This window comes from Lagopus leucura, unplaced genomic scaffold, assembly GCF_019238085.1.
Source record: "Lagopus leucura isolate 7727_CA_CO unplaced genomic scaffold, USGS_WTPT01 Super-Scaffold_100001, whole genome shotgun sequence".
Classification (NCBI taxonomy): domain Eukaryota; kingdom Metazoa; phylum Chordata; class Aves; order Galliformes; family Phasianidae; genus Lagopus; species Lagopus leucura.
The window spans coordinates 87489888-87503970 of NW_024962262.1; the positions used below are offsets into that span (position 1 = coordinate 87489888).

At 43.1% G+C, this 14083-nt stretch overlaps 1 protein-coding gene across 1 annotated transcript in view; it reads left to right on the forward strand.

The window, feature by feature from the left end:
* RCSD1 (RCSD domain containing 1) overlaps window positions 1-14083 on the forward strand; it is a 34645-nt gene that overhangs the window by 1024 nt on the left and 19538 nt on the right. The gene's annotated exons all lie outside the window — the stretch shown is intronic.

The window sequence follows — 14083 nt, forward strand, 5'->3', positions numbered from 1 at the left end:
ACCATTTTCAAGTGGCAGAGGAAAAATTGTGTTTAGGATGGGCATGGAAGATAGAAATGCGATTACAACATTGGCAAAACCTCAAATGACGAAAGAGGACTTTGGATATTTCTTTCAGCAAAACACAGATCTTACCAAACACTTTATATTAATCTTCTCAGAAACGCCTTTTCTTTGTGCGCTGGTGTGGCACCAGCAGTGTGGAGCACGCAACAAAGCCAGGCACCACTGTAATTTTTCTTTGAAGATTTCTAGCACATCGCTCATCTGGGCAGTTCTGATAACGCCCAGGTGTTAACATTGCAGTCCTTGTTATCTGTGCTGGCCTGCCCTGTAGACAGGGGTTAAAGATCAGGCACGTTCATTACAAGATAAGTCCTCAGCAAACTATCTAAAAAATTTTGGTGTTGAGCAGAACCAAGCACTGCTGAAACCAATGCAGCATAGATACATGCCATGACAAATGCAGAGCTTTATGAGGGTTTTTAGGTTTGTCAAAACCTGTATCAGTAGCTATTGCTGCTTGCTTCATACTTTTTCACTGTGTAGTATCCTGTCACGTCTCAGAGGGGCTGTTGAACTCTTAATTTGTTATCACTGCTCTGCACAGGAAGTAGCATATGGAGCAAAAAATAATTGAGGGCTGAAACAGATATTCTGTCTTGTTGAGCACTCTTTGCCCCATCTCCTGTCCTCTCACCACAGGGGACTGCACCTCTCAATATTTTCTGTCACCTGCTACAGGGGTGTTTTAGAGTTGCAAGGCACGGACCTTTGTTTCCTTTCAGGAGATGTGTCACATTTGCAGTGGGTTCAACAGTCAGGAAGCTTCTCTGAATTATTTAGCCTATGACTTTCATCCTTTTGATTCTGATCCTCTACCTCAATATCTAACTCTTTACTCATGCTATCTTGTTTTCAGATCAGCTGTAGATTTATGTTCTTATTTTTATAACACCTCAACTCCCCAGACACATTTTTAGTAGCGTGGGGGGGCTGTGGGGGGGAGGAGGGTCTCCCCTCCTTGCCTCAACCCTCCAAAAAGGTGGTTGATGTCCCAAACCTAAGATATTAGACCAAAACAAAGCAAAGAGCAAAGACTTAAGTTCCCACCTGCCAATATTCTATTTCTTCCTGAGAGCTTTTCACAGGCAGTGTATGCAGGACATGGAGGCTCATTACCGTTTATGCTTTAAAAAATGTGTAATGGTCCTGTGCAACAGGAACTAGAAGTTCTGTCATTTCCCCTTTTGCTTCATCAGCAGCATGCAGAGCTGCTCTGCGCTTTGCTGCTGGCACAACTGGCAAGTGCTTTGCTCTAGTGGGACACATGAGGATTACCAGCATTAGGGAAAGAAGGGCAGAAGGCTGACCTAGACAGATGATTTCCATCACGTCTTTGGCAGGAAGACCCTGTTTTTGAAGAACTTACAGAAGCAAGACAAAAAATGCAGCAAGACCCTGTTCTTGCTAGTTCATATAATTTTGTGGTCTGCTGATGTTTAAGATGTTTTGTTTTTGCAAAGACCCAGCTCCTTGATGCAAGACAGATTTGAGAACTGCTTTTCATTCCAGTGTTGAAGCTGATTAAATGAGCTTGAAATCATGAATCTACCACAAACAGACTGTTAGCTGCAAGAGTCCATAAAGCAGCCACTAAATCTTTGCACCTACAGTAAAAAAAGGATCATGTTGGTTTGTTAGCTTACACTTTTGGAATTGATCCAAGCTGTTTCATTCTCTTAGCTGTATTAAGCTTCACTGAAAATGTTGTGAGTTAGGGCATCCACTGACAGTACTTGTGGCTTTCTGCAGTTCAAATTCTACAGCAGTCCTGGCATTCCTCTTTCCTGCCTCTCTGTAGGAGCTTGAGAGCATGGAGACATTTGAACTTCACTCGCAAAACAAGGGGATGCGATCCAAGCCAGAGTTTCACTTTGGTGGCTCCCCATGGTGCACTGGGTTCCCTTAGTTGTGAAGATGCTGCAAGCAGCTTTATTTCAGGAAGACTACTCCTTTGTGCCTACCAACAGATTTCATGTCTCTACAATTAACTCCTGCTGGATCTTGATTTTGCCTGTTGTTACATCAGCTAAGCAGAGGAAAGGCTCAGTTCTAAGTAGAGGCTTTGCTCACTTTTTCACTTTCCTACTGTGTAACTTACTAGACATTTCTCCAGTCCCCAGCACTGTGCTCTTCCTACACCACAATGTCCTCATCTGGGACATCTGAGGAGCGGTGGCTCTGCTGCTCTTTTCAGTAGCCTTATCTTTGTTGGGTGAAGATACCATGAAGAGGCCCTGGGACTGCTCTGATCCCTCTAGCTAGGAGCAGAGCTGTCCAGAGAAAATTTGTCTGACTCTGTTCCCCGTCTCACTGGGAGCCTGCAGAAACATCTGTGGGTTCCCCTCACTGAACTCCCTCAGACAGGCAAAGTCAGAAGCCGTTTTTCCTTTTTGCTGTGGTCAACCTAACATCACAACAGAGCACATTTCCAGGTCTAGCATCCCAACTGCATCCCTCCAGCAGCCATGGGGAATGATGCTCCGTCCCAAGATACAAGGGAGCTATCCTTCTACAGAGCTGCTTACCATGACCTAGGAAAACTGCACAAAGTGTGCATCATCTGTCCTGCGAGAGGATTGAAGTGGAGGGAATGAAGAATGTGTAGCCAAGAGGGCTGAAATATCTGTCTCTTATGGCCCCCCAGAGCAGTAGAACAGTAAGCCACGTAAAGGTAGACTGAGTTGAGTAACTTCCACTCTTGCAGCCATGGATTCAAGATAACTATAGGCAGCATTCCATGGCTAGCTCTGCCAGGAAACAATTTCCCTTTCTCAAGAAGCTGTTCTGTTTGGTTTTCAATGCAAAAGTTAAAATCTTCCTTTTCCACTTCTCTTTATTTTCTTTTTGCTTAACAGCAAATGCACTTATCTCCAGTGTTTTCCCCCAGTCTCATAAAAATAACACATTAATGCAGAGAGTCCACATCATTAAAGGGAAGAGTATTTAAATATATTAGGAGAGGTACCATATGACCCTAATTTACTCCTTAGGTCTGGACAAGTTTAGTTTTGCCTGACAGTAAATAGCATGTCTGCAGCAGAGCTGGAAAGGATCAAGTTTGCCAGACTTCCACAGTGTAGTGACTGGATGAAGCCCCCTTTTGATAGACAGGAAGGATCAAAACCAAAGCCCATGGGGGTGCTGTGACCCTGACTTTTACTTGGAGGGGACCCAGGATAAATGGTGTGCAGAATCTAATCTTTTCTTGTGCCAGTAGAGAATGAATGATTCTTCTGAACCCTTTCTGTCCTTTACTCCCCATTTTGACTTTTGTGTGGCTGAGTTTTGTCAGTCATGGTGAAAGCTTTTTGGAAAAGCCTTCTTTCCTGTACTCCGCAGTCTAATTGGCAGGACATATTACCGTTGAGCAGCATATTACGCATACCTTCTCTACCACATTCCCAAGACTTGCTTAATCTGAAGAACAGGGAAAACATCAGAACTGCTTTACAGATAGCTGCCATAGGTGTTGCTAGGAAGCTCTGCTGGCTTTCGACTAGGAATTGACCAAGCCCATACAAACTAGGGGAGATTTTCTCCTCTGTTTCCAAGTAGTTGGTTAATAACTCTAGAGGGGTGGATGCTCTTTTTCCTTTACCCCAACTCTATAACCTCATTTTGGGATCTGAGATAACAGCTGTAATAGCAGCAAAAAAAAAAAAAAAAAAGCTGTTTGGAGGACCTGTCTATTTTACAGGTGAAGTCCTCTTGTTTCCTGTAGGTGGTATAATACTGCCGAGACACAGCTTATTTTGATGTCTTATGACAATTATATGCCATCAGCATCTTGCAACACAGCATGGATGAGGATTAATTTGGTCTATAGACAGGAGATCTGTTGTATAAGAAGTTACTTTACAGATTCACTGCACAGTTGCTTCACATCTAGGTCCTGTCAGAGGCCTGGGGCTCTTTGTTCTTACGGTGTTTCATGTAGGTGTTTCACTTCATCCAAACCACTTAAGTATCCAGATATGCTGTCATGCCAAAAATGCTTTTACATTTGCATCAGGTTTGAGGCATACCTCTGTGGTATTTTCTCCTCAGTATATAGGTGTTGGTAATATACTGACAGAGACAAGGCTTATCTGCCCCATTAGTGCAGAAAGAAGTTTTCACCTGTGAGAGAGAAGAGATTAGATTAAATTCCCGTCAGATAGGAATGCATCACTTGCTAAAAAGAGCTTCTTCAAGTCATCTTCAAAAACTCAAACCTCTCTTGCTAAATTGACACCTCATACAGATGCATGTCAGTTTCCTTCTGTTCTTCTTCTGTAGCATCAAATTTTAATGGAACTCAAACCACATACAGCAGACAAGAAGATGGCAAGCTCTTTTTGATAACGTAGTGTGCTTGTGCACACTTTTTTGGTCAGCATGGATGACTAGTGGCCCATCTGCAAAGGATATTGATTTACCAGAGCCAGCTTCAACAAAGCCTCTTTGCATCTCAAATGTCTGAAACTCATGCTCTTAATACCATGCACAACTGGACCACAGCTCAGATTGTGCTGTTGTGTAGTTTCGTAGCTGTGGCACACAGTAGTGCCTTTCTGAGCATACTGAAGCATTTCACAAAATTTAATACCCCTACCTTATGCTTTATCAAGAAACCAAGCTATGTACTTCCTCTTAAGGCAAGAAATTTAGTGCTTACATAGACCACAGCTTTTCAAGGACAACAAATAACGTGTGCAGTTTGGAAAGCCTCAGTATCTAGTGGATGCAGACCAATTATTTGTTCAGTTTTGTGTTTTTACACAAAAATGCAAATGAGAGGACAAGCTAACTCGGAAGAATGGAAGTAAACAAGTCAGGGTGTCTGTACAGTCAGACAGGGGACAGGAATCTAAACCTTTTAACAGGGTAGATGATAATTTAGTGCTTTGGAAAAGCAATGTGCCTAGGAATAATGGGATCAAAATGAAGATGTGAGTGATTTAACTGGAGAGAGTGTTAAAAAAGCCAATGTCAGGAGCTATCTTCTGTTGAATTCAAGCAATAGTATTGATGGGGCCACGAGAGGGGCAGGACAGTGCTGTTTCTACAGTCCTTCTGTGTGTGCAGCTGCTGGCTGGAGTCAGTGGTAACTCAGCATCAGTACCAAAAAGAATTTATGATTCCTTTCTGCCACATCACATTGTTCAAGCTCTGCAAACTTCTGCCTTCTGGAAATTTAGGTCAAAATAAATGGACATAATACCTGAAAGACTCTGGGAGCTGTCATGTGTAACACACAAAACTGATGTTACTCATTCTTCCTGTTTTACGAATGGATTTCTTTATCCTGTAAAACTGTGAACTGCAACAGCAATAATTGTTGTTTCAAGTCAACCCTCTTGAAATACCTTACTGCTGAGTACCATTTTCCACTGATGTAAGTTTGGGTGAAAAAGGTCCACTTTGTTTCTCCTCTCTTTTCACATACACACACTGAAGCTTGTGTGCCAGGTTTCCTAGTAATTTCAACCCTTGGGCCATGCAGCTTGTGTGTATTTAACTTGTGATATGTGTGTACTTTAATTTGGTTTCCTTGCTAATATTTATAATGAGCATGGAGTTGTCAACACCATCCCTCCATGCAAACCTGGTATTTTCATTGCCAGTTTCAGTTTCAAGCTATTTGTTCTGTTAGAGGCACAGGGGCTATCACACACCAGTCCTTCAGACAGCAGGTGTCTGTAAACAGAGCATAGAGGAAGAAAAGGGATGGATTGATAAATACTCTGGATTATGAGGTAACAGGGCACAGAAATGAAACAAGTCAGGCAGGTCATTCATGCAGAAGGGAAACAATTTTAGCACTGTCACTTTCATCTCTATTCTTGACACAGCTGTCTTTTTCACTGATGCCAGGGCTATTAACCTTATGTAATATTGAGTTCTGCTCTGCATAGCCCTTTCATCTCCTAGATCAATGTCTTTTCCACAAATATCAGGACTTTTAATCTCATGTAACTTCAAGTCCTACTCTATAAGTCAAGAAACCTTTGCCCACAGACTGGACCATAGGATTTCTTGGTCCTTGTTCTTCTACTCCCTTGTATGCACTGGGCGTGGAACTCACTGTATTTGACTGCCCTCCCTCACATCTCCTGCCCTCATCAGTGGCATCTCACACTCACACCGTTCCAGTTCTGATCTCACATGACTGCTATGGGTCACCCACCAGCTATTTCCTCATGCCAGATCTTTCAAGGCATTGCTCAGAAGTGTGGAGCTCAAGGTCCACTCCTACAAGGTCCATCCCATAGCAGCTTCACACTCTGACCCAGCAAAATGAGGTGTGCATCATCCACAGCAGCTCTTCGGGCCTTTGTAGCAAGCATCAGTTTAGGCTGATTCTCAAAGGCCAAAGCTAGAAGCCTTGTTTTTTTGTTACCTACGGGAAAGAAACCTGTCAAGTAATGCAGCTGTCACGTGGTACTTATTCTCTATCTGCCCTGCAAATTAAAAATTCCTGAATTATTCTCTTGTAAATCCAATATAATTTTTCTTCTCAAAACCTCTCACTTTAAGGTCTGTGAACTCACAGATGTGCTGGTCAGAGCAATCTAATGCTGATTTACTCACTGAGTAATGTGCAGGCACTGAGTTTGTGCTTCCTGTACACCTGGTGCCAGTGCCCCACCTGCAGAAACTGTGTCCGAAGCTGAAGGAACTCAGTCCCTCTTCTTGTCACAGAAAGAACATGTAAGAGTTTCAGACAGCTGTTGGGAGAAAGAAATAGAACATTGGTGTGGGTAGGGTATTTCAAAGCTCTTACAAACATTGAGTTTCTCTTTTATGGGGCTGTCAGGAGGACTTTATAAGCTGGTTAACTCAGAAATAGAAGTAATTGTCCTTTTCAGATCACAGAAGAATCCCTATCAAAGGCTAAGCTGTAGCTTGAGGATTGCTTATGTGCATTCTCCTGAGGATATATATCAGAATCATTCACCAGTGGAAATCACTAAATTCCTAATGTGTCATTACAAGTTGATCCAGACGCAGCTTGAAAATTTGGGTGGACATTCCCAAACATAACTGCAAACTACAGCTGCTTGGATTTGTCTGTCCAGCGTAGGCCCAGCACTACAGGAGCTCCAGAACCAGAGGAAGGGCAGCTGCTGAGAAAGAAGTCTTGCAAATCCAGTTCCTAAGAGCAGCAGGTGCTGCCGAGCTTTCCAGGGTCCCATTGAAAAGACATCTCTGTGGATGTAGCTTAGCATTCACACCTCAAGTTGGCTGCTAGTTGCATGCTTACTATCACTTTCCTCCCTTCCATATCTGCATATCTTTTTAGACTAAATTCCTGGCCCAGATAAATACGAACCTCCTTCTCTGCCCTGTATCCAGTGTAGACCTAATTTAATAGCAATGTGTTACAAAGATAGTACAGTCCTAACTGATGTGTCCTGGAAGCCACAGCAGTTGGGAGCACTGTGTAAACTCATTTACCCTTCTGACTTTCAGTTCCCAGCATGATAAATTGAGACGAGTTGAAACCCTGTGCTGCTACAACCAGGCTGTATCTAATATCAAGTTTAAATTTGGAGGGATCACAATCTACGTACATATTTTAACCAAAGCATTTTGAACTGTCACTGCTTCTTTACATTCTCTGTGTCCTTTCATTGACAGTTCACTTACTTTGATTACTAATTTGGCCTTCTAATAGCTTCAGATTAGACAATTAATTCAGATTGAATATGTGCCTGCATCTTTAAGTGCTCTATCAGTTCAAGAGCTGTCCTTCCTCATCTCACCTAAAGCATCTTGTGCCTAAGCTGCCTCCTGTTGAAATTCATCTTCAGACCTCTGCTAAAAGCCGGCCTTTCCCTTGCCCCACATGAAGCAAGCAAAGGGGAAGCCAAACTGAAAAGCAGTTGAAAGCTAATTCACAGGGCTGAGCTGCTTCCTACGGCTGTTCCATTAAGTCTGCTCATTTCCTTCAGAGCAGCTCATCATGTGTGTCAATTTGTGTAGGTGGGAGCGTAGTGTGGCCTCACATTGTGTGCTATGCAGTGCTATGAAAGTTACTTAAAGCCACAGCATGTTTCAGATGGTTTAAAAGAATAATCTTCTGCAAGGTACATTTTAATCAACAGAAAGCTGTTTGTTTCAAGAGCCTCTATCAAATAACTATGGCTCATGTACTGTATACTCTGCTCTCAGATAGTATGCACACATCCCCCATTTTCCCAGCTGCCTCTCCCCTGTGCCTCAGGTGAGGAGAGACTGGGCTCATATAGGCTGGATATACCTGCCTCACAGAGGGCATCACTTCCCCACTCTCTGCAAGCAGCCTGGAAGGTTCTGATGGTTGTTCTTCCATTAGCTCCCCCCTCATTCTTCTAGAGCAGCAAGAGCTCCCTTAGATAAGACCCAGAAGTACACATGGAGAAGCACCACCAAATAACCCGAGGCAACTGACAGGCTTGTACAGTCCGTAGACCAGCAGGAACAACAGTCAGAAGCCAAGAGGGAAAGATTTGGAAGCTGGGAATGATCCTGGGGAAAACGCAGGCCAAGAGTATAAGTTGTGCAAGCATTTGATGCAGATGCTGTGCTGGGTAAGTGGATGATGTCTTACAATAGTTATTTATGCTCTTCTTCAGTACTACTATCTCACCCCTCAACCATGGAGACATTTGCTAGCACTTGTAGCATGAATATCTCAAGGACAAATCCCAGATACTGATTGCTAAAGGATACATGGGACACATGGGAAGACATGCGCTTCAGTCCAGCCAGACTGCAGTCTTGATCACAGCTGTTGTCAGCTGTAGATTAGGACATCAGCATCACTGTACTAGGGGTGAAGATCAGTGCTTGGCTCTGAACGAGCTGTTTCAGATCTCTAAATTCCTAAACCACACAACTTCAGTGACTTACCTATTCAAAGAATAATTTCTGAGAAATAACCCTTTTCGTCCCCCCAAAAGCCTTTCATGTGCATTTTAGTTATCTGCAGTAGCTCACGTCTGGTTATATCACCCAAGTTTTCAGGCAGCAGTTGTTGCTAGAGTGCTCCCATCAGACAGAGAGGTGGTGTTGCTGACAGGTCTATATATCCTGCTTGACACACAAGAAAAAACAGAGTTACTCCTGAGGTAAGCTGAAAGCTGTGTAGGTGTTCATTTTGTTAAGATTAAGTTTGCAGTGGTGGTGTTTGAAAGAGATCAGGGTTCTTCAGTTATTTAGGAAAGTGGTGCAAGGGCTCTGAGTTGATGCTACATCTTACTGCCAGAGTAATGCCCATTAGCTTCCTTCAATGTGGCTTTCCTTAAGGCAGTCAAGGGACCTGCTTTTCATCATCCCAATTCACATTTTTGTAATCTCAACTAATAGAAATGCTCAGTATTATCTGCTGCAAGATTCTGGCTCACTGTCAGTACTCATGTTTTAGACACACCAAGTATTTCCCCAAAAAACACTTTGCACTATTGTAAACTCAGTGAAAAAAAAGACTACAGATGTGTCACTGGTGTTCACTTGGAGCAAGAGAAGAACTACAATATTAAAACTGTTCTTTTAAGGCCAAATTCTCATTTACGATCACTAGAAATTTCTTGAAACTGTTTGTTCCAGATAAATACAGCCAGAAGTTTTAAACAGACATAATAACTCAAAAGAAATTGAAGGACACAGAGTTCTCAGGCTTTCATAAAAGGAGGATACTTTCAATAAGTCTTCTAGAAAAGTTAGACTTAGTAAGTGCAGAGATCTTTGTTAAATTAGTGGCATGGTTGTATGTCATTGCTGAAGGCCACTGATGGCTCAGCTCCACTATGCAGTGCAAAGCTTTGCTGGGTAGCAGTTAGATGGTTTGAAATACATTACCATTTACTCTAGCATTAAACTAAGTTACGGATTTGTGAATTTTGCTGTATTTTTTTTTTCTTGAAGCTGTAGTACCTTGAAAATCTCAGCCTCTCCTAAAGAGCATGTCTTGCCCTCATCACAACAGTGTCTGGAACAAGACACTAATGCACCTCAAAGACTCAGAAAGGAGAACCTTGTTGGTGTGTCTGGGCTTAAAACATATCGCTGACAATCTTTTGAAGTTGGTGATGTTTCAGGTTACAGGAAAGCTCCTTCTGCATAGGGCTGCTCCATAGAAAAGCTGCTATACTGCATGTATGGTCAGAGCCTCTGTGCTTTTTTTGGTGTTACCCCCTTAGTATGGCTGGATTCAGCCAGATAGCAACTTTATCCACAAACCTTTTCCTGCTGTCTGAAATTACTTCCAAGCCGGCTGCTTGGATTGTCTGCAAGCTGTTATGTCAGGTTTGTAACGTGGCAATTACTTAAGCACAATCCTTTTACAGGAAAGGCTAAAAACGTTTCTCCTTGAATTGATTGAATGAGTTAATGAGGCTTATCTGCTTGCCCTGTTTTCTGAATTACCTTGTCTGTAGGCATCTGGCCTTGTAGGTATCTGGCCAATGTAGATTTTTACCTCTCCAATGAGTCCATCTACACTTTCCTCTTCATTGACCACAAGCAAATCTTGTTATTCATTTTAAAAATCTAGTGATCTTAATGATCATGATCTCTTCTTACTGTACACGGCACTGCTTCTCCCCTCCATAATGTTAGGGCTCATAGATGCTTAACAGCCTCTTATTACAGCTCCTCCTTGGGCCTCCAGTGTGCTCACTGCAATAGGAGTCCTCTTGCCCTCCTAGTCTCTTCTGAGCCTTTTTTGCACATTCTCTCATCTAAATCTTACTTCAGTGTTTCATTTTTACTACTTTCATCATCTTTGAGCTTCTCCTTCCTCTCATATTGTTGACTTAGAGGTCTAGGGAAATCATACTCTGACTCTATTCGCTGAGCCTATGTACACTATTGTGCAGACAATTGTTATAGTACAGCTGCACAGCGACAGACAGGAAGAGTAAGCTGAACAAACAAGCCAAGAAAAACAAGGGATGCACGTGACCAAGGCATGAAATCTGTTGTCTAGAAAAGTGTCCTTAAGACACCCTTATAACTGTGCTGCATATTATCTCTTTATTTTCCCTAAAAAAATCTGGTTCTGTTAGAAACCAGACTGAAATTCTATCAAAAAAGATCAGCCCTTTGTAGGTGCTAGAAGTTCTCAGGACATACTTAGGAAGAGTTTCATGGGAACAGAGCTCCTCAATTAGTATGTGCCAAAAGTATGTTGTATTGCACAGAATCCAGATGGCTACGTTCCATGGACACAGACATAAAATGCAGATACCTGGTCTGCATGCATGTTCACACAGTAATGTGTCAGAGCTGATGGTTCCCTTGGTGTGAGCACAGCATCAGATGAATGTGTCCCCTTTGACACTGTCATGAACAGCTGTGCAACACTGCGACTATAGGGATCAGATCACTTTCAATGGGAAATCTTAATGCACAAGATGTGACTCTTGTGGATAACTAGTGGGCCGTGGAACATAAAGTCAAAGTGGAACTTGTGTAGCCCAGACTAAAATTCTGCCCTGGATTTTGAGTAGCTGAGCACAAGTCATTCTTTGCAAGATAACTGTACTGTTTATACAGAACTGAAACACTGTAATCCATTCTTTGGCCTGGAAAAAACCTTGCAGTCATCACCTGACTGCTGCCTCTTTCACTTCACAAGGCGTCTGCCTGCTTGGCGTTAAAACTTGACCAGTGCTTGGAGTTCTGCTTCTGTACAAGCCTGGAGTTGCCCCTTCTGACCTGCTCATGACCTGCCTGCAGCCCAAACCAAACTGGTGTTAGAAAGGAGGTATTTCCCTGTTACACCCCCCCTGCCCCACATCCTCATCTCTATTGCCCTCTCCTTTCCCTGGGAGAATGCTCTCAGCCCTGTGTACACCAACAGAATTAGGCAGCTCATGAAATGCACTGCACTGTTCACAGGGAAGGAAATGGCAGTGCTCCTGAGTTACTGCAGGTTTCTGCAGTTCCCTCAGCCAAGGACTCCCGAAACACTATATGTACAAAGAAAATAAATAAGTTTTAAATGGTCTGCCACCTTCTTCACCGAGCAGCAAGTCTAGGATGATCAGCCAGATGCCTCATTTTGAACACGGCAGAGCCAAAAGCTGTTCCCATCTCCAAAGGTGACAGGCTGAGCTTACATACATGCTGGCCCTGCGCAGGCCCACAGCCCAACAGAGACCAGGTACTGCAGTTCACTGCCTAAAAGTAAGGGTGGCACTTGATCAACCCCTTCTTGGCAGCCTTTGACAGATATGATAAGATAGTTGCTCAGGAAGTGGATGGCCTGGGTTCAGTTCTGTCGTCAAGGGGTGTGGCCTTGAGACTCTCTGTTCTAACAAGAGATGAGTTTTAATCTGTTGCTGAGGTCAGAGCTAGGGCAAGCACTCACCAGCCTTCCTGCTAAAGCCCTGCCAGCACGTAGCAAAGAATCCACAGTTCTCTAGGGCAGAGGGAAGTGTGCACCTGTGTCCTAGTGGGCTGAGTTCTCTCCTGATATCTATCTCCTAGTACGTCTCCTGGTAGATTTCCCTCAGATCTGTCTCTGTGTTGTATGCAGCAATTGCTAGTGCACATAAAAACGCACAAAGTAGTACATCTCTCAGTCAAGGCTCCTAATCATGAAGGTTTTGAAGGTTTGGAGTGATGTTCTGGTATTACAACTTACAGGCACGATATAATTGCTAAATACTCTCATTACTAAGTGGGACAGTCAAGGTTTAATGTGCATCATTTGCAGTGATACTGGTTTTACTAATCTCACCAGGCACTGTTTAGAAAACACAGACCAGGCACTCCTGAGAATTATATACCATGGCATAAAGAAAAGAACAACTTGTCATAAATTGAACCTGAGAAATTTGCAACACCAGCCAAAGACTAGTACAGGGTGGCTGGCATTCTCTTCCTATATAAGGGCCTTTCCAGACGAGATAGGATAAGTTACCAATAAAGTCCAGATAGGCATACAGGAGTCTGCTTTCTCTGCTTTCTTCACTTTTGGGTCCAGGAGGCTGTGAGAAGAGCAGCAGAAGTCCCACCTGATTAAGTTAAACGAAGACTTGATGCAGTTATGCTGAGGAGAAGAAATACGTTTCAGAAAATGTTATGAAAGCTGGCATTGTTACCAACCTTGCATCAATCATGAAAAACAACACTACAAAACATTAGCATTGAACCCATTTTGCAAGAAGTGCATCAAAAAAGGAAGGCAGGCAAGAAAGACAGGAGATCTCCTTGGATCAACAAGGAGCTCCTGGCCTTACTTAAGTGCAGAAAAGTCTACAGGGCATGGAAACAGGAATGGGTTACCTGGGAGGACTACAAAGAACTTGTCCAAGCAGCCAGGGATAAGGTTAAGAAAGCCAGATAGAACTAAATCTAGTCAGAGACATAAAGGAGAACAAGAAGAGTTTCTACAGATGTGCCAGTGATAAAAGGAAGGCCAGGAAAGATGCAGGCCCTCTCCAGAAAGAAACTAGAGACCTGATTGCGAGGGACAGGGAGAAAGCTGAGGTGCTCAATGACTTCTTTGCCTCAGTCTTCACCATTAAGAGCTATAGCCACACCATCCAAGCTGCAGAAAGCAAAGGTAAGAACTGGGAGAAGGAAGATCTGCCTGCTGTAAGTGAAAATCAGGCTCTAGACCATCTGCACAAGTCCAGGGGACCTGATGAGCTCCATCCATGGGTTCTGAGGGAACTGGCAGATGATGCTGCCAAGCTGCTATCCATCATATTTGAAAGATCATGGCAGTTTAGTGGAGTTCCCACTGATTGGAAAAAGGGAAACTTAAACCCCATTTTCAAGAAGGGAAAAGAAGAAAATCCAGGGAACTAAAGGCTAGTCAGTCTCACCTCTGTGCCTGGCAAAATCATGGAACAGATCCTCCTGAAAACCCTAATAATGCACACGGAAAATAAAGATGATGTGATTAGTGGTAACCAACATGGTTTCACCAAGCGCAAGTCATGCCTGACTAACTTGGTGGCTTTTTATTATGGAGTTACAGTGTCCATAGATAAAGGAAGAGTAACTGACATTGTCTACCTGGACTTGAGCAAAATGT